The 20,651-nt window shown below is 36.7% G+C and overlaps 1 protein-coding gene across 1 annotated transcript in view; it reads left to right on the top strand.

Annotated features, from left to right (window-relative positions):
• Positions 1-20,651, top strand: part of LOC129790741 (mpv17-like protein) — an 85,720-nt gene that overhangs the window by 44,611 nt on the left and 20,458 nt on the right. The gene's annotated exons all lie outside the window — the stretch shown is intronic.

A 20,651-nucleotide genomic window follows, 5' to 3' on the forward strand; every position in this document is an offset into this window, starting at 1 on the left:
AACAAATGTCTAAAACATTGTAACTTCGAGAAATGACCGCAAGAGGCGCTAAAATCAAAAACAAAGTTTTCGAAAATTTCGAACTCGAATTTTTCGAAAATGGCGACATAATTTTTTTTCATTTTTCGATATGTTATAGCTGACTTCAAGATCTTTCGAACAAAAAAAAATTTATGAAAATCTATGGATCCGTTCTCGAGATATGGCGTTTTAAAGATTTATTAGCGTATGACTTTTCAACTTTTCCCGACTTTGCATGTATTTAAACAAATTCGCGTTCTAGTTTGCTCTCACAAAATTGATACACTGAAAGAAACACAGCTCTCGTAAGCTTGGTCAGCTTACCAGTACATTTTGTTTTGTAAAAGATATTGTATATAGTCCAGTGAATTACTTTATGTATTATGGATAATGTCTGAATAAAATTCAATTCAATTCAATTCATTCAATGACTTATCAACTTTTCCCGACTTTGCGCGTATTTAAACTAATTCGCGTTCTAGTTTGCTCTCACAAAATTGGTACACTGAAAGAAACACAGCTCTCGTAGGCTTGGTCAGCTTACCAGTACATTTTCATTTTTTTTTAAATAAAAAACCAATTTATTTAATAATTTTTTACAACTTTTTTATTATTTAAAAATTTAAATATTTTAAATTAAAATAAAGAATAAACATATTTTTAAAAAATAATAAAAAAACAAAAAATACAGTGTGGTTGATGCTCGAATCATATTTCTTTTATAAAAAATAATATTAAATCCGCTTTATGATTATTTTAATTTAAAAAGAATAAGTTTTTATATTGTTTTTTTTCTAATTTTTTTTTATTTTTATTTAAGAAAAAAAAACTTAAAAAACTTATTATTTTTTTTATTTTTTTTTAAATTAACTTGTAAAAAACTATTTTGGTTTTTAGAGGTAGTCCGATTGACTTTAATTTTTTTTTAAAGTTAGGTTAAAGACTTACAAATATTTCAAATTTTTTTTGTAGATTCGGAAATATAAAAAAGTCAATAAGGGTTTGGTATTCAATATGGCGGCCGAAAGTATGTGATGAGAGGACGCCATCCTGATTGTTTTCTAAAAGAAAAGATCCCAAAAACCTAAAAATGTGTTATCTACCACCGATTTTTTTTTACATTTTTTAAAAAATATTTTCTTATTTTTTAAATTATTTTATGAGTTTTATTAAATAAAAAATAACATAAAAAAGTTAAAAGTGATTAAATCGTTTAAAGAAATATTCAATCTTGAAAAAAAGGAAAATTTTTGAATTGTCTTACGACATGTCGTCGCGAATTCCTTTGACAGAAACTAATTTTTGAAGGGTTGCGACATACTTTTTGAAATGACCATGAAACTCAAGTTTCATCTTTATTGAAATATTTACCAAATATTTTTTTTTCTAGATAATTTATGATTTATTAAATGGTTCTAGCTCTGGTTCTATTTGAGCCTATATTGCCGTGGAAAAAAATACGCGAAATATTTGCCAATAATCAACAAAGATCAATTTTATTGTGTCTTACAAATATATCAGTAGCGACATCTATCGATTGTTCCACAAAAATTTCAGAGCTGAAATTTTCGGTGACGTCACTGACTCTCTTTCACACTTCTCAGGATTCTCAGGTGTGTTTTCACACTTCTCCGGGTGTGTATAGCGGAACAAAAAGTGTGTATGACGGAATGATTTCTCTCTGAGTTCTTCGTTTCTATCGCACACAAATTGCGCAGCACCAAAGGCTCGTACATTTCTGTGGCCTGCGGGGTGAACAAATGACCATCGTGGGGGCATAAATGCGACGTTGGGTATGTTTTGTCTCGTGTATCCCACCATCCGCAAAATATATCTGCTGTTTGTGAGAGCATACGCGTCCATGAGTGTGTCACGGAAGGCCATAATCAATTATTAAATGGATGCCACTTTAATACCATGGGCCATGCTTGGGCGTATTTTTCTTTTTTTTTTTTTTTTTTTGAGGGAAGGTGGACAGAATTGGTGACGAGATGTCCATCACAAATGTATGTAAGGTAACATAAAAAAATGAGAGAGGAAAAGAAGGGGGGTCGCATACACCGACGTGACACAATTTTAGCAATAAGGGCACGCTATATAGGTAGATAATATGCAACAAGACGTGGAGCATGATAAAATTGTCGTTTGGCTCCGTGTGGAAGTGGAAGTAAATTGCAGAGGAAAAACACCTCATTACTTGACTCCACCGCCGAAGCGAGAGCTCACGATGATGGGCACCAATTAACGTTAACGTATATACGAGAATAATATCATTAAAATACGAGGAGCAATTTGCATTGCGCCAGAAAAAAAACAACTCACAGCACCAGTAAACACCGAAGCACTATTAATATTCCTAAAATATTATTTTCTCGAATGTTTTTCTTTTTATTTCCCTACAAAATAAGGCAACAGCTTTGACATTCTGTGCGCTCCATATTTTGAGGATTGTCTTATGAAGTTTACCTTTTATTTTCTCACAGCCACCAACATGACAGAAGTTGAAAGTCTCAAAAACAAAAAGAAAAACAACAACCCGGGGGAAGAGATAAAAATGCTTGGCAGTCACGAAGGAGCAAAAAAAAGTCGCGCAATGAGTGTCTCCGCGAGTTGGAAACCAGGTGGTTTTAATTTTTTGTTCTTGCAATAAATAAAATGCATCTTATCGCGAAGAAATAAAATAAATTTTATACTGCGTTCTTTGAGATTGCGGCATAAGTCCAGGAGGTTTGCATTGTGAGCAAAAAGCCCGCAACTTTCGGTCCTTTCGGGCAAGAAAAGACTTTTTTCTTTGCCTTTTTCTACCTTCTTGTTTAATTTTTTATTGGTTTTTCTTAAATATTAAAAGAGACTATATAGATAAATATGTGCTTATGAGGGTATATGTATTACGCTATATATAAATCCAGAGAAAAGTTAATATTCCAACAAAGAAAAAAATACAGCCGATCCCCGCAATACAGGGTCAAGAAACTGAATAAATCTAAATCTAATGTAAAATCTATTATGTCATTCAATCAAGATAAGATGGACCGTTCTTATGGACTAAACCTACATATACCTACATACGAAAATGCATCAATATTTGCATGAAATTCACTACCAAGTTCGGCTAAAGTTTCTTTAAACTAAGCCTTAATTTTTTAAGCTAGGTCTAGATTTTCGAAACCAAGCCTAAGTTTTGTTACGGCTAGGCTTCAATTTTTCAAAGTTAGGCTTTTAAGGTCTCAACGTTAGGTCTAGTTGAATCAGACTTGAATGCATGTTTGGATAAGTTTTACGAATTTTACAAAAATCATCCGAAAATGCATTCAGTCTTGATTAGAGCCTGACTTAATCTCAAAAAATCATAAAAGTTCAACCTTTGAGAAACTTAAGCCTAGCATAAAAACTAGTTTGCTTCAAAAACCTAAGTAGTAAGTCTTACTAGTGAATTTCTTGCTTCCTTACGCCAGGAAGCGTAAAAGGCCAATCATACGGATTAATGTTGATTTTTAGGGGCAAGAAATTCCCAACCAAATGACCATCAGAATTTTCCGACAATTCCAAATGCTTATTTGCCAAACAGCAACTCCAAAGCGCATTAAAATTCCCGCCAGACTCCTATTAGGTTTTAGAAGCATAACGGCTCCTAGAAAGGTAGTTCGCTTTAGAACAAGGCAACTGAAAAGCCCAGTAAGTAGCACAAAATGCCAAAGTCTCTGCCGGCTGTCAGGCCAGACTGTTTTCTTATCAATAATCAGAAGCTCTTTCTCCGGACGTTCCGGATTTCGCGAACATGGAGCAGAATCCACCCATAGATCCAGATGAATCAGAGTGGCCCAAACCAGGCGCAACGATTTTAGTAATAGACCAGGGCCCGTATTAGCCCATAAGAGCTCTTCAGCCACATAGCACTCGGAAAGTTACATAATACGGGCCCAGAGATTGCCAGTATGGCCAGGTAGCGAGACAGGGGCTATTGGCTATTCAGAGTTAAATTTAAAAAGGCGAGGAGTAGAAACCGTCATAATGGGTCCATTCTGCTACCAAGAAATTTTTTAAAATAAAATTGTTCTGAAATTTAAAGAATCTCAAGGATTTTTTGGTCGCTTAAAGGCCCAATATTATGATTTACCCACTATGCTGGAAAAGGAAAAATTCAGTTAAAAAGTTAATTAATAATACTCTGGATAAACCAAAAATTTCCATTTCAGGGTCCTGAGAAAATCTCATATTTAGCTCAGAAAGAAAGAACTTAATCGCTTTCCTTCAAGCTCTTCCGTCTAAGAGAAAACATTTATATCTTCTAAATAATTTATTTAAATTTAAATAATTTTACTCAACATCCTTTTGCATAACAAAATTAATATAAATATTTGAAATTGAGAAAGACTCTGGATTGTGGATGCAGCAATGCATGATGGTAAAATTCTCAATGCAAAAACAAACCATTAATTGCATTAACAATGCTGTCACAAACATTTTCATTGGTAACAAAATTCATTGATTGCAGTGAATATGTGCGAAAATATCTTCTCAGCGAGGAATTTCTGCACTTTTAGCACAACAGCGGATGGTTGATTTTAACAATTTGATCGAAAATGTAAATCACGAGAATGGGCACGATTGAAAAGTCCACTCTATATTTAATTTTCATTGCAAATTGACAAAACGTGTCAAATATTGTGAATATAGGATGGTGCGCTATATACAATGACGCTTATATAAAATGGACAAATGATGGAATGGGTGAGTGCTTCGTGATGTTTGAGGGTTATATATTGGTCTATGTGTGTAGGTAGATACGAGAGAGAGAAAGACGTGAAGGTATGAGATATGAAAACAAACATTCCCGCAAGATCAAGCCTCGTGTTTGCGATTTCCATAATGAATTTATGGAAATTCAACATCAATCAATAATTTATGTATTACCATCTCTCCGGGGAGTGTGAATATATAATGTGCCTTTAATCACACAGCATTGTGTGCACAAGTAACACACCTATCAGGCAACCTGGGCGATCCTGCTTCGTGCAACTCTCAAGGTACGGATGCAAAAGATGCAGGATGAAGATTCTGCTGGCAGATTTTAATAATGGCATTAGTTTGTATACATAGTATGTGGTGTGGATTTATCGGAAAACACGTTTTCCTGCCATTATCGTCATCATACAGAAAACTCCATATGCAAGATTCCCGACAACATACTACCCACCTCCCCCCTGTAGCCTCCTCATGCTCGCAAAAGCGACCATTTGAGCCTTCCATATAATTCTTGTGTATACAATTCCACGTCCCTGGAAATTGGGATAGGATGGGGAGACAGCAAAGGGCGGGGGGAGAGGACCTTGGCTGGCAGAGAAGATGCCGAGGGGGAGGCAAAAGTTTGCCTTTCGAAAACGCTAAATCATTAAAAGAAAAAGTGTTCAAAACATAAATTGTGGTATAAACAAAAATGCAACCATGAGTATAAATAATGCATTTTACGAAATGCTTTATCTCTCTCCCGGCTCGTTGTCATCGCCGTTGAAAATAAATCACCCCTATACCCATATCTGTAGAACAATTTCCTTTCGGTGCAGGCCCTTTTTGCTCTTCGTGCTGCCTCTATTTTTTTTCTTTTCCCTTCAACCAATTCGTGTGCAACGATATTTTTGCTATAATTTCAATTTAATGCTTTTCCTTTGTCATCTTTTCTTTTTTTCTTTTTTTCTTCTGTAGTTGCCTTAGTCGCGGGCTATTAGAAAAGAGCCTGATGATTCATTTAAATTCATATTTTGTAGTAGAAAATATTGTTAAATTATCTTAGAGCTACAATATCGCAGTGTTATCGTTTGAGCTATTTGAATTTTTTTCTTTCCAATTGTAACGAAATGTAATTTTAACAATTTTTATTCGAAAAAAAAATAGTTTATTGGTTTTCCTTAAGGAAAATCCCTTATTTGAGGACAGGGGCGTAGCTTGAAATTTATTAAAAGTACGTGTTGCAGTGTTTTAGATAAAATAAAATTGTTTCCAATTTGTTTGCGAAATTCTAACGTTTGCCGTTTGCTATTCCTTTTTTAATCTTTGATGTTCCTTTTCAACATGTTTAACGTTCTTCCTTCAACGGATTTGTGTTTTATTTTGTAACATTTACATTGTTTTATAAGACTGGGCATTTTTTCCAAGATTGTTAGCTTAATTTCTAACGTTTTCTTACGTTTGACAGTTTATTTCTACTGTTTGACGTTTTTTTACTTCAGAACATTTATTGTTTCTTTTTTTTAATTTTCTTTATTCCGATTTTTTCTAACATTTTGGCGTATTTTTTCTAGAGTTTGGCGTTTATTTTAACAGATGATTTATCAGCTCTTGTAATTTCTTCATTTCTTACGGTTGACGTTAATTTTTTGAAGTTCGTTGAGTTTTTTACAAAATTCTTCAAAAATCATTCTTTTATTCAATTTATGTTTTAAAATAAGTTAAAAATTTTAATAAATGACGTCAAGCTTTGCATTGACCATGTCTATTTTCCGATGCTGCAAAACAAACCTTGTAGTTGCATTAACTCCACTCACAAATCCCCTCTATTTATTAATGAAGATCATGAAGATAATTTCGTAGTGATTTCTTTTCACGCCAAACACGCTACAATAAGACGCCGTGAGGCATCCAAAACCAATAGAAAACCCATAAATATAATATTGCGGCGCTGAACATATTAAGAGAGTGGTTTTATATGATGTGAAAGGCTGCAATTAGTTACTCGAGAGCCTGCAATTTAATTAATTTCTTTTATAGCCTCTCAGATTCTGATAGAACAGTACAAAAAAATATTGCAGAAAAGCCATTTAAAAGTATTTTTTCTACTATTTTTTTTAAAGTTATAAAAGAAAAGAATCCCAGAATTTCATTTTCTAGTCCTTTAAAAGGCGAAAATGTGTAGAAGAAAAAATCCCACAATTCATTTCATGGTAATTTAGTGAATGTGCAGAGATTGGTGGAAACGAAGGAATCCTTAAGTACCTTCAGCTGCGTAAAAATGAATGTTAATTGACATTTGGCAATTGCTTTTTTCATCATAAGGTTGTCTGGTTGATTTTAATGAGCAATTTCCAGACTTCCGCACCCTTATTGCATTACCATAAATTTTTCTTTGCCCCATTCGACCCGAACACATAGGGGGTGAACCCTCCCCGAGCAAAGGGTCGTTACTTTCTTGCCCAAGCGACTACGGCGGGGGTTCACCTCCCCGTCCGTCCGCGCGTCAATCGGGGCCAATACACCACACAGCTCACTTTTACGATACAAGCGTAGTCATAGAATGTTGTGTGTTTGCAATATAAGACGGAATGGGAGTCAGTAGGTTGGTGTATGATAGCATGTTGAACGAAGGAGGAAGTTTTTATGGACATTTTATTGCATCTGTGTTATCTCATTCCATGCTATATTATGTTCCCATTCTTCTCCACACTTTTCCACAACAGTGTGTTATGTAAAAGATGCCCCAAAGAAGGGCGAGATCCTCTTTCGTTTGTATCTCAAGTGCTTCACATTGGTCTCTCTTTCGAACACCCCATCCACCACCCTCTCTCCCACCCTCATTCTTCTAAAGTTCAGCTAGCAATTCAGCATCGTGGCACATAGAAAATGCTGTGTGTAGCATGTGATATCGTGTATATCGAATCATGTACAAGAAATACAATTTTCCTCCATGCTCAAGTTTCCGCTCTACTCGTATAATGCCAAAAAGAGGTGGATGGGAGTTGTATATGGAGAGTTGTGTTTCAATTTCTTGCTATTTTATGCTTTTTAATATTTCTTTTTATTCACCTCTATGCCCTCTCTCATCTTCCACCATACACTATATTATACAGGCACACTGCAACACACACATTTCTCGCATAAAACATATTGAACATTGCGCACTATGTTGAGAATTTTATCGGTTACACCACAAAAGATATACAACGTCGAAGATACTTTTTAGAAAGAAGTTCTTCATTGATTCACCGCAAATCAATTTACAGAGAGAATTTTATCAATAAAACTGCCAACTCTATATCGTATCAGCAATTAGGAGAAACAATGTCTTTTGCGTTTTGAAATTTATAAAGAAAGACACATAAAATGCGCATAGATTTCCAGAGGAATTATTTCCGAATCAAGAGCTATTTTCCGGTAAAGGGATATATTTATGGTTGGAGAGGAGACGAATATTATATATAACTGTTGAAATATTATGTACAGAAGCTTACAAAGCTTTGAAGCTTTATGCAACGGAATATTTTAAAAATTAGTTGAATATTTTCGAAATAAATGGTTCATTTTGTGGGAAATATTTTCTTTTAAAAGTTTCTTTGTAACGTTTAACGTTCAATCAAATAAGTTTGACAAAATATCATGCAAAAACATTGGCGGCTATTGCCCATTTTCATTAAAAGTTTGTTTCTATCCTGAAAAAAAGGGTTAATGGTTAAAGGATTAACTTTTATGGACCAATAATTGCCCAATTTCTTTAAATGTTTGTTTCGATTCTGAAAGAGTTAATCATTTAAGGACCAATAGGACGTTTTCGTCTCATAACTTGTTTTTGAAAATGCCCAATTACGGAAATTAATTTTTATTTTTCGAGTCAAAACCAATGCAAGACTATGTCTTTCTAAGAACACAAAAGGACATCCCCAAGGAGTCACAGGATCAAAAACAACGAAAAACCAAAAATTAAAAAATCGATTCTTTTGCCAAAAATGTTTTATTTGAATTACACCATTCCACCGGAAGAATTACTTCTGATCCTTAAGAGGTTAAGTCAAAACTAATAATAATTCTTTATATAAAGACAAGGTCTTTGCATTCGCTTTGCGCTACTCGAAGAGTTAACATCTCCCAGAGTGTGTCATAGCTGCTTTAATTTTTCTTTTTTCTCTTATTTTCAGGGATTTTTTCTATATGAAATCTATCTCATTGTACTCAGGCAAGATTTAGATTAATTTTACTGAGATTTTTTTCTTTTTTTTCGGGTGTTTTCCCTGAAAAAACCCTAAAGTTTTCTTACATTTCGCGGGAGCATATGGTGAAAAATTTTTCGTCGGACCCAAAATTTGAGTCGCATAACAGTTTTTTGGTGATTGAGTGGGGTTTGGCTGCGCGTGTGTGTGCACACACACATGTCGCTGCCGGCAGATCAAGGGAGTACGAGCGAGATGAGGCGTGTGGCCTCTGCGCTCGCTACTCTCCCGGATTACACTGATGATGATAGCAAGATCGAAAATGCTAATGATAAGAAAGGAGATAGCGATGGTGGAAGTAGCGAGTGTGACTATAGTGCATTGGATAGTGAGACTGAGAAGGAAGATAATTCGAATGAGCGCAAGAAGATGGATGTTGATCAAGAATTTATCCCAAGAATAAGACAATACGGCGATTCTACTCAGGGTCCTTTTATTGTTTACTTGCGTGCCATGAAGAAATTTTCTCTCGATGTTGTCAGGGTTTCGAATGATCTTTTCCGCAAATATGCGTCGATTAAGACAATTGATCCCGTAAATCGCGATAAGCTACGCATTGAGTTTAACTCTAAGAAAGAAGCCAATCATTTGCCTTTCAATAAGGATTTCTCTAAACGATTCTCTATTTATGTCCCGGCTAAAAAGGTTGAGATTGATGGGAAAGTTGTGTTGAATGATCACATCAACACAGCTGATATTTTGAAAGGTGGCCAAGGAGTTTGCAACGGTGTTGACCAACCCGTCAAGGTGTTGGAGGTGGAACGTTTGAAGAAGAAGGTGGTTGATGATAAAGGAAATGCTTCTTTTCAGAAAACGCCATTTGTCCGAGTGACTTTTGAAGGAAATACCCTTCCGGATGTGCTCCTTATTGGGAGACTTCGTTTGCCAGTAAATGCTTTTACCCCGAAAATCATGCGATGCACATGCTGCCTGATGGTTGGCCATACTGAGAAGTATTGTGCCAACAAGAAACGTTGCGAAAAATGTGGCCTCCGTCATAAGAATGAGGAAGAATTTAAGGAGTGTGCAGCTAGCACCTTCTTGTGTCCAAATTGTCGCATTTTTTACAGAGAAAAAACCCATGATTGCCCTAAAGTGAACATGATCAGGCAAAATGAAGTTGATAAGGCTTTGGCTAGCCGTGAGTCTGGACCACCCGAGGCTTCAGAAAATGAAAATGCATGGCAAATGAACGAAATGGCAAGCAGGAAAAAATTGCGAGGAAATAGGCCGCAAAACTATAAGAAAGATTTTCCTAGTGTGAATGCTGTGGTTCATAAGAACAGGTACAATGGCCTCTACGTGGTGCATGATGACGATGACGACTCTGATTTGCCTGAAGAGGAAGACGATGAAATGCTGGAAGGTGCAGTTGGTGGTGCTGTAAGTGGGGCAGTTGGTAATGCAGTAGATGGGGCAGCTGGTGGTGCAGTAGGTGGAGCTGTTGGTGATGCAAGTGGTGTCATAGTAGGTGGAACCAGTGGTGCTACAGTAGGTGGTGCCACAGGTCCTACTGCAGGTAGTTCAAGTGGTGTAGCAGTAGGTGGTGCCATAAGGAAGAGGAAATGAGGAACAGGAAGCAAAGAAAGCATCTTACGTGGGTGGTTTTAAAGAAATGGTGTGTTCCTTTTTCAGCAGTTTTAATTTCGGTTCTGGCTTTATGAGTTTTGTCGAAGAAATTATCCTTCCTTGGATTGAGAGACGCATTAATGAGTTTATGCCTAAGATCTTTACCTTTTTCTGTAATTAATGGATAGATCAAGTCTAAGAAATATAAAAGTTTTTCAGTGGAATATAAATGGTCTTAGAGGAAGATTGCAGGATTTAATTGTTGTTTGTAGGCGTCTTAATATTGATGTTGTGTTGCTCCAAGAAACTAAAATTACACCTCGTTGTAGAATTAGAATACCCAGATATTCTCTCTTTCGCAGTGATAGAACTGATCGAGGTGGGGGAGTTCTAATTGCCGTAAAGAACTCTCTAAGAGGCGAACGCATAGCAATAATTGACGATGAATACACGCAAGCAGAAATGGTTGGTGTAAATATTGTTCTAGCGAACAAAAGCGTTGCGTTGTGGTCTGTGTATATACCAAACTCCTCGGCAATTAGATTTTCTGATCTAAATCGGGTGTTTGCAACAAATGTGTTTGGTACAATCGTTGGGGGTGATTTTAATGCACATAATGCGCTGTGGGGTTCCTCCCATCAAGATGGGAGAGGTGGTACCCTTCAAGAATGGTGCGAAAATAACAACCTCGTGGTTCTGAATGATGGCCGTCCAACGAGAATTGCTTGTCCTCCAGTTCCTAGTAGTGCTATTGATATAACATTTGTGTCACAAAATATTGCTTTAGATTCAAGTTGGGATCAGTTTGAGGAAACCTTGGGCAGTGATCACATTCCCTTATTAATCAATTTTGCTTATTTAAATAGAAATGTGCCTAGTGAGGTAGTAGATGAGGATTCTGTTAGGGATGCGCGGGTTGATTGGAAGAAATACAAAGAGGCAGTAGAGTCATCCTTAGCTACTGTGAGTGATCCATGTCCTATAGCAAGACTTGAAAAATTAAACAAATTAATGTGGGACTCAGCTAAAGAAGCAGAGAACAGAAGACCATGTAGAGCAAATAGTGGCAATAGTCAGGGGCAATACAGGGATCAAGTGTGGTTTGATGCAGAATGTGTGGCAGCGTGGAATGAGAGACTCGAAAGCTTTACGACGTTTCGTAATTCAGGGACTAGAGATAATTTTCTAGCTTACCGCAGGAAAGATGCCCAAGCTAGAAGGCTTTTCCGTAAAAAGAAAAGTGAGCATTGGCGGGAAAGATGTGAAAATTTTTCAAGTTCCACCTCTCTTTCTGAGTTGTGGAACATGGCGAGATCATTCCGCGGTCAAAGCCGAAGTAGAAATACAAATATGAATGAGTCAATGTTCCAAAACTTTGCCGATAAACTTGCGCCTCCCTTTGTCAGTAGACCCTATCATATTGCCCCGACAGCCCCAGAAGGTCGTGAATCACATTTGCAATACTGGTCTATTTTCACCATATCAGAGCTAAAATCAGCTCTCAGTTCCACTAAAAATAAGTCCGCTGGCTTGGATAGAATAAAAGTGAGCTTCTTGCAAAATCTGCCCAGGAATGGTCTTGAAGTGTTAATTGGAATTTTTAATGATTTCATGAGGTCTGCCATAATTCCGAGTCCATGGCTCTCTACCAGAGTCATTGCCATACGTAAGCCTAATAAGGATGGTTCTGAGGTTACTCATTATAGGCCAATTTGTATATTATCTGCGGTTCGCAAAGTTTTTGAAAAGCTAGTTCTGTTACGTCTGGATAGTTGGGTAACAGATCTCGATCTAATCCCACAGTCCCAAATGGGCTTTCGTAAAGGTTTCGGTACGCAGAATTGTTTAGCCGAGCTGAGCGCTATGATACAAATTGCTTGGTCTGCGAAGAAGGTACTAGGGTGTGTGTTCCTTGATGTATCTTCAGCTTATGATGGGGTGCTGGTTGATGTGCTCTGTCAAGATCTTGTATCTGTTGGTTTACCTCAGAATATTGGTGTACTCTTGAGTCGCCTACTTTCTGAGCGGTGCTTGGAATTCTTTGATGGCAATCGTAAGATCTTAAGCAGAGCAGGATCCGTCGGATTACCGCAGGGCTCAGTGTTAGCTCCCCTTTGCTATAATCTTTATGTCAGAGACATTGATAATACCATCTCCCAGGATTGTCTTGTTCTGCAGTATGCAGACGACATTGCAATAGGATTTGCCCACAAGGACCCTCAAGTCATAGCGAACGTTCTTTCAAACTTATGTTTGAAAATTGAATCGTTTCTAATTAAACGAGGTCTGTCCATTTCAGTTCAAAAATCTGTAGCCATGCTTTTTACAAAAAAACATGTCCTGCCCTTTTTTGAGGTAAGATGTGGAAGCAATGTCATTCCTCTTGTTGAAAAATTTAGATATCTGGGGGTGGTATTCGATCGCAAGTGTCTCTGGGGTGCACACGTCAGAGCAGTTGCGGAATCATGTAGTAAGAGAGTCAATTTTCTGCGAGCTGTTTGTGGTCTTAGGTGGGGTGCACATCCATCCGTCTTAAGGACACTGTACGTGACGACGATAAGATCTGTCATGGAATATGGATCGCTGGTCTTCAGAACAGCTGCCAATTCACATATGATGAAACTGTATAGAATACAGTGGAGATCTTTGCGAATCTGCTTGGGACTTATGACTTCCACACACACAGGTTGTCTGGAAGTAATTGCGGGTATTTGCCCTTTGGATCTCAGATTTATAGTCGTAGCTGAAAGATTTCTAATCAGGTCATCTGACAGACATGCACGATTGTGGCAAGACTTGAGGTATATCAAGCTAAACTGCCCGAAAAGTCCATTTACCGAACTCTTGAAATGGCTAGAAGAAATTGGTTGGAGTGAGAACAACGTTCAGACCTACGATAGCCTGCAATTTAGTACCGACCGACCACAATTCCAATTCAGTACTATAGTCTGGGAACAGCTGCGAGGTTTTCCTAAAGATATGTGGCAGATCTATGCAAATGGATTTGTCAGAAATGCGCTGTTTTCGCTCAATAGCGAAATGTCTCACATTATTTACACAGATGGGTCTAAAACCCAACAAGGCGTTGCTTCAGCGTTGTGGGACGAGACGTTTAGCTTTGGTGAAGCTAGAACTTTGAGTCGCTGCTCATCAGTATTTACGGCCGAACTTGTAGCAATTAAAATGGCATTGGAAAGAGCTCTCACTATAAATGGAAATTTTCTAAAAGTGATTATCCTGAGTGATTCGTTATCGAGTCTTCAGAAAATTGAAAGCCGCTGGTCTTTGCGATCTCAAGCAGATATTGCAAGTGAGATACTGAGGATAATTGGGGAAATTAATAGCATGGGCAAAGAAGTAATTTTCATGTGGGTACCCTCTCATGTGGGGGTATCTGGCAATGAAAAAGTAGACCTGCTAGCAAGATCGGCTACTGGCAATAATGTTGAAGATTCGGTGTGTCGTAGAAAAGAAGATTTCTTTAAATCTATCAAAGAGGACTGTATGTTGCAGTGGAATGTGTATTGGCAAAACGAGGACCGAGGTCGGTTGTGTTTTTCAATACTCCCGTCTTGTAAACTCACACCGTGGTTTCACAAACTAAGGGGTATCAATAGAGAAGGCTTATGCTTTATCAACAGAATCATCTCAAATCATTACAGACTAAATGCACATTTATGTCGTATAAATATTGTTCCAAGTCTTAATTGTGATACATGCAATGTTCCGGAAGATGTAGATCATGTCCTATTCTATTGCAATAGATATAGGGAGGGTAGAACCGAACTTATTGCATCAGGCCGTACAATGGGATGCGATAACTATAGTAGAGATATTATTGCTTGTTGCTTGGAGGCGAAGAGCCCGAACCCCCTAGTTGCGATCATTACATTCCTAAGAAGGAATCAGATCTCAATATAATGTAAATACGTGGATTGTTATAGGCCGATCAAAGTGTTTTTTTTTTCTTGTTTTGTTGTGTTGTTGTCTTAATATGTTTACTTTTATATCTTTAAGTTACCGCGCGGTCATTGATAAACTACGGTTTCATAGACCTATCTGGGTTATAGGGTGGGATATTAATAAAAAAAAAAACAAGGTCTTTGATAAGTATAGGTTGATTCGCTTCAGTTAGATAATTGAAGTGAATCAATTACAGTCACACGTAAAATTGTAATTACCTATACTTTTGAGACTTCTTAACGACATTTCTTTCAAGTTTTTCATCTACATAGTAGGGGAAACTGGGGTAATACAGTGAATTTTTGGGAGATAATTTTTCCTGAGTTCCATGGAAATATTTGAGATTTCCTATGAGAACTATCTTATAGGAAATTTTCCGGGCTACAACTTTGTCTCAGACGATTTTTCTCTATCGCAATGGGAAAATGCTTTTTCATGCCATTTTCCAAACCCTTCCAAATTTGCCTGTTCCAAAAATCCTGGGGTAAAACGGTTAATTGCGTTTTTTGTTCGCTAATCTTAATTTAATGAAATTATTTTAGCAAGGCACTATAATATCTATTGTGAATGAGAGATTTGTGTACCAATTAAAACTTTTTTTTTAATAAAAAAAAATACAAAAAATTAAAAAAAAAACGTTAAATTTAAGAAATTGCCTTTTTTATTTTTTTAGTTTATAAAAATTGGTAATAGTAAGTGATTAAACATCCCAAATTGTATATAATAGTTATATTAATTAAGGGAAATAATTTTTTCAAAAATTTAAAAAGTTATTTTAAAAAAAACACCAAATTCACCATTTTGCCCCAAGCGGTACTTTTTACTATCAGTGTTTTACGGGAAAACTCGGAACATTTTTTCGGAAAATTTAGATTAGATTCTTGTTTAGCAATAGTTACTCTGTCTAAAAATGCATTTGGATCAAAAATATTGCAGAGAATTTCGCCAAAACTTAATTTGTAGTTGAGAGGTCAGAGTAAATTTGAGGTTCGAAAAATTTGTTTTTCAAATAAAAGCCAAAATATTGGATAAATTATTATGAAACTTTCTAGGTTTAGGCAGGGGTATAAAGTGCAACTACTGACAAAATTAGACAGATTAGTTCTCACTGCTTCTTGAGTTATTAATTTTTATTTTTTTTCAAATTCACCATTTTACCCCAGTTACCCCTACGTCTTGCCTTTAGAGCGTGTGGTGTGTCTGTAAAGGTTTTCTTAGAAACTACCATAATCATTATGCATATAAATGACTTTGATTAATGGTTTTGTGCCAAAATGTAAGACACACCCTGAGATGTATTTAAAATCCGACAAGCAGAAATAGCGAGCTCCTCTCGAATCGGGGGGTAAAATCTTTGTGAAATTCCACATGAAAAGTGAGAAGAGAACCCTTTTGAGCTCGTCAGCAATCACCCTTTTCGGGCAATTCAGTGAAAGGGGCGCTCTTCTGTATAGCACATAGCAAAGGGGAGGATTCCGAAAGACCTCATCGAAGTGCTTCTCAATGGATGATCTCAAGTAGAGCAGATATTTATAACACTCGAATGGAAAGACATCACGACGATGCCATTCATCTATCTGCATGTCGTTTTCAACGTACAAAGGAACATTTCAGTGAGAGAGGAAGGAGAGTTTGAGTGTGTGTGTGTTGCTCTCAAAAAGGATGAAAGAAATGTATTATGATGGGGTTATACATCTTCAGGGGTTCTTCCCCCTTTAGCCCACTTCTCAATTGCTGCTATTGAACCATCCAAATGTGACTTTAGTGATGTTCTGCAACATTATGTGATTGCTGCCGAGACTCCCCTACATACATAAAAACACCTGCCGCCGCAGCATCAACTGCCGCATCAGCACCGCCGTGCGATAAATAATTTTGTGCTGCAATCACCGTGCTTGAGGCACGAAGAGGAAGAAGGCGAAGAAAAAAAACATTCCTGAAATTGCGATTTGAATCCATTTTGCTTGCCATTTCCCATTGAGCAGCTGAAAGAGTTCTCGTCACCGCGAGTTCTTCACCATCGGAGTGTAGATTGATTCACTTTCATCTCACACAAATGGTCTGGGTTCACGCAACCGGAGCAATTTTGCCTCGTCTATTCATCATTTTTTTTGTTGTTGGAGTATGTGAATGATTTTTGCCTCCACCAGCCCGTGCGCCTTTGCGACTGACAGTGACGTCCACGAGATGGTGCAAAAGAAATAACAAAGATTTGTCCTCATTTAAATTACATACATATATAATGCTATGTTTCATATATAGCAGAGCAACCCATAGTGGCAGAACAGTCTCACGCGCGCGCGGGATCTCGTTGAATTCAATGAAGTCATTTCATTTCATTGAATGACATTATTATGCATGAAATCCACTCATATGGGGTCCGCGTTGATAAATAAATTAACCAATTTTCGTCTCACCAAGTAGTGAAATTGATGGTGGTATTTACGCACTTGCTGGGAATTCAACTTCCATTTCGTTCTCTCGGCCTTTTTGCTCTCACTCCGCGTGTTCAATTTAAATTCACTTTTTTTTTTTCGCCTTTTCCACCAATCATCGCGTATACAGAGACCTTTCAGCACCACCATTTGATGCCTGAAAAATATTATGGAATGGAACATCAAAAGAACAGGATGGAACTGACTAAAAGTTTAAACATTCAGTCGCTTTGGTGACGATTCCATTCACAATTCATTCACATTGCTGTGTGAGAAGATTGTCAAGAAAATCGTTTTTGGGGATTTGAGGAAATAATTATGATGGATTTCCTTTTGCTTAGATGATGGAGAGTTTAAAATTACCAGGAAATTGTAGCATAGTTTAGTTTAAAGTTTATTTAATATGTGTATTTTCACCCAGTAAACAAATGATTGAGTCAACGAATGTTCAATCATGATTAAATCAATCAGATTGCTCAATAAGTGAAGTTCAATTGACCTAGTCAATTGATTGATCAAGTATTATTCAACTATTGATCAATCTCAGGTCAATTCTGATTGCTCAATTATTGATCATCGATTGAACAAATATTGTTTATGAATTTTTTTTTATCAATTCCCTTATCAATTTATATATATTGTGGCACTACGTCCCATATAGGAACAGGGCCGACCACCCTATGATGTTGTTGTTCCCCTTGCGGAGAAGTAGTGGGCGGCTTGCGAGATACTACAACTGTCAATTTATACTAGATACTATTGCGAGATACTACTGTCATTTTATGCCCATTTAATTATATTAATCAATATTTACAATCAATAAGGCAATTTTAACTCAAGAAAAATTGACCAAGGATTGATGAACTATTGACTAAATATTGTTCTTCAAAACTTTCATCAATTTATGCTCAATCATCGGTCAATCACGCAAATTCCAGGCAATTATCGTTCAATTACACTATTTTCTAGAAATTATTGATCAATTACATAATTTGTGTCAGATATAAGATTTCTTTCTTTTTAACTTTTTAGAATTATTTGTGATTTTTCAATAAAACTTTTTATTGAACAATTAACGATAATCAATTATATTGACTACTAATTGAGCTATAATTGTCTATCAATCGTATTGATCAACTATTGACCTATTGTTGTCTTTCAAACTGACTGATAAACTATTAATAAATTTGATTCAGCAATTATTAACCAATAATTGATCAATCTAATTGACTCAATCATAATTGAACATTTGTTGACTCAATTATTTGTTTACTGGGTAGCTCTTCAATTTTTTTCTGGACAAATTTGAGTCAAAATTACAAAATTACCAAAAAATTTTTTTTAACTTTCTATAAAAACATTTTTTTGTAAAAATAGTAATAAAATGTTGAAAAAAAGAATATTTTCCACAAATTCAAGAATTAAATCTCTTTAATTTTAACCCATTCATTACTCTCTATTCCAAATCTCGGTTTCGTAATCACCCTGCAGGCATTTTCTTGGGTACTTCTACACCCTTTTCACGCCAAAAGCAAGAGGAAAGGGCTCTAAAGTCCGGGGCGGAACAACGATGGATAAAACAACTCTATTGTCGCGTCTATGAAGATGACACAATCCACTCTGAAATTTAATATAAATTTGTACGGTTCGCCATGGCGCAAAATTCCAATCTGTTACTGTCAAGTGCCACAATGGCAGAGCTTAAAGCTCATTAATTTAATTATCCCATCGCGTGATGCGTCATTAATAACTGGTGTATGTGCTACCCCCTCGTCCGTATGTCTTGTACTTCGACGCCACCACTACGCCCAGGGAAAGCCACTTCTGGCATCCACGGATTTTTCTCTCCGGAACAATGCAGGGGGGTAGGGGGAAGGAAAATGTAATTGATGGTGAGTGCGGGGCATATGCCGCGGTAGGGCGGTTGGAGACAGAGTGTGTAATAAATAATTGGTGGAAATTGATTAATGCCACATTATGCTAATGCTTAACATTTAATTAGATGAAAAATGACAATGGAAAGGATTATTCACGCCGCAGTTCTTTCTCATTGCAAAGTCAATCATAACGCGTCCAGTTATTAGAGTTGGTATACCACAACGCGGATGGGTCAGTCTATGCGTTGTAATTTAATTTGTGAGTAATATTAGTAGGCAAAGTCGAATTTTTGTAAAATTTAGCAATTTGACAGATTAAAATGCTTATATCTTAAGTTCTATTAGACCTACAGAAATTTCTTGACTAGTTCTGGAAAGGTATTGAAATAAGCTATAATCTGACATATATTTTGATACATTTCAAGGTCACCTCCAGAACACAAAATGGCGGATTTATGTTCTACCAAAACAGTTTTTTGCACTTTTTGTCCTCAAGGAATGGTTCTAGAGGTTTCTGATGTTCTAGAAAGACGTAGATAATTGCAAAACCTTTAATTTGATACTAAGTTGAGTCAAATCAGACAAGCGGTTCAAAAGATATGGCTCTTAGAACTTTTCAAATTCAAGAATTTTTCAAATGGCCATATCTTCTAAACGGCGACATAGAATTTCTTCATTTTCGGACTGATGAAAGATATTGAGTCAGGCTACAACATATCAAAATTTAAAGGAAATCTATAACAGATGTTCGGAGATATTGCCCCTTAAAGTTAGGCAATTTTTGTTTTTGATTTTAGCGCCTCTTGCGGATGTTTTTGAAAATTGAAATGTTCTAGACAGTTGTAGGGCTTTTCAATACCTTTCATTTGATACCAAGATGGTCAAAATCGGTCAAGCCGTTCTTGAAATATATTGAAAAAACACTTTTTGCATTAGGCCGCCATATTTGCTAAACCGCTTGACCGATTTTCAAGTATGAATTATTGATGAAAACGTCTCACTAAGCTCTACAACATACTAAAATTTCAGATCTCTAGCTATAAGGGAAGTGGTAAACGGTAGTTCAAAATGGCGGACGGCGGCCATCTTGGATTTTGAAAATGTGAAAAAATGAAATTTTACACCCACATTTCTATAGAAAACTTCAAACCGGAAGTCTCTATCTGTTACTATTCTCGAGTTATAAGGTAAAGTTTGGCGCAGAGACCGGCCGGCCGGCCGGATCAAAATTTTTCCACCACCACTTTCGTAATGTGGGATGTCTAAAACGTGCTCATACCAAGTTTGAGCCCGATCTGAGATGGTCGGTTTTTCCGACGATTACAATACTTGGTATGCCACGATTGTGGTATACCAACTAATTATCACGCGGCAGGGATGATTTTTCCTTCTTCTCGGCGATGGTTTGGTCTGTGTGTGTCAGAGAGCTTTTGCACTTCGACCCATCACAGACGTGGGGATGTCATCGTAAAGCTCTCAAGGGGCGCCATGGTGCTCTATGTGGCGGAGAATAAGCTCATTGAGGCGAGTTATGGTATTTCAATGAAGATGACGCGATGGGATTCCATCTCTGGGAAATTTCATTGTTCACTTCACCCACTTCCATCCCATGGCGGTAATATTTAGCTATATACCAGCGAGCCAATCTAATACTTGAGACGAATTCCATTCACTGGAAAATTAGACATTTTGTATGATATTTTGCGGCACCAAAAGCCCCCTACTATACACCTCCCATCGCATACAGAGTACAGACTTTTATTCTTATTTTATTTTTATTTTATGTATTCGCTCTCAATTGCATTGAATGT

Source organism: Lutzomyia longipalpis, chromosome 2, assembly GCF_024334085.1.
Source record: "Lutzomyia longipalpis isolate SR_M1_2022 chromosome 2, ASM2433408v1".
NCBI classification, from domain to species: Eukaryota; Metazoa; Arthropoda; class Insecta; order Diptera; family Psychodidae; genus Lutzomyia; species Lutzomyia longipalpis.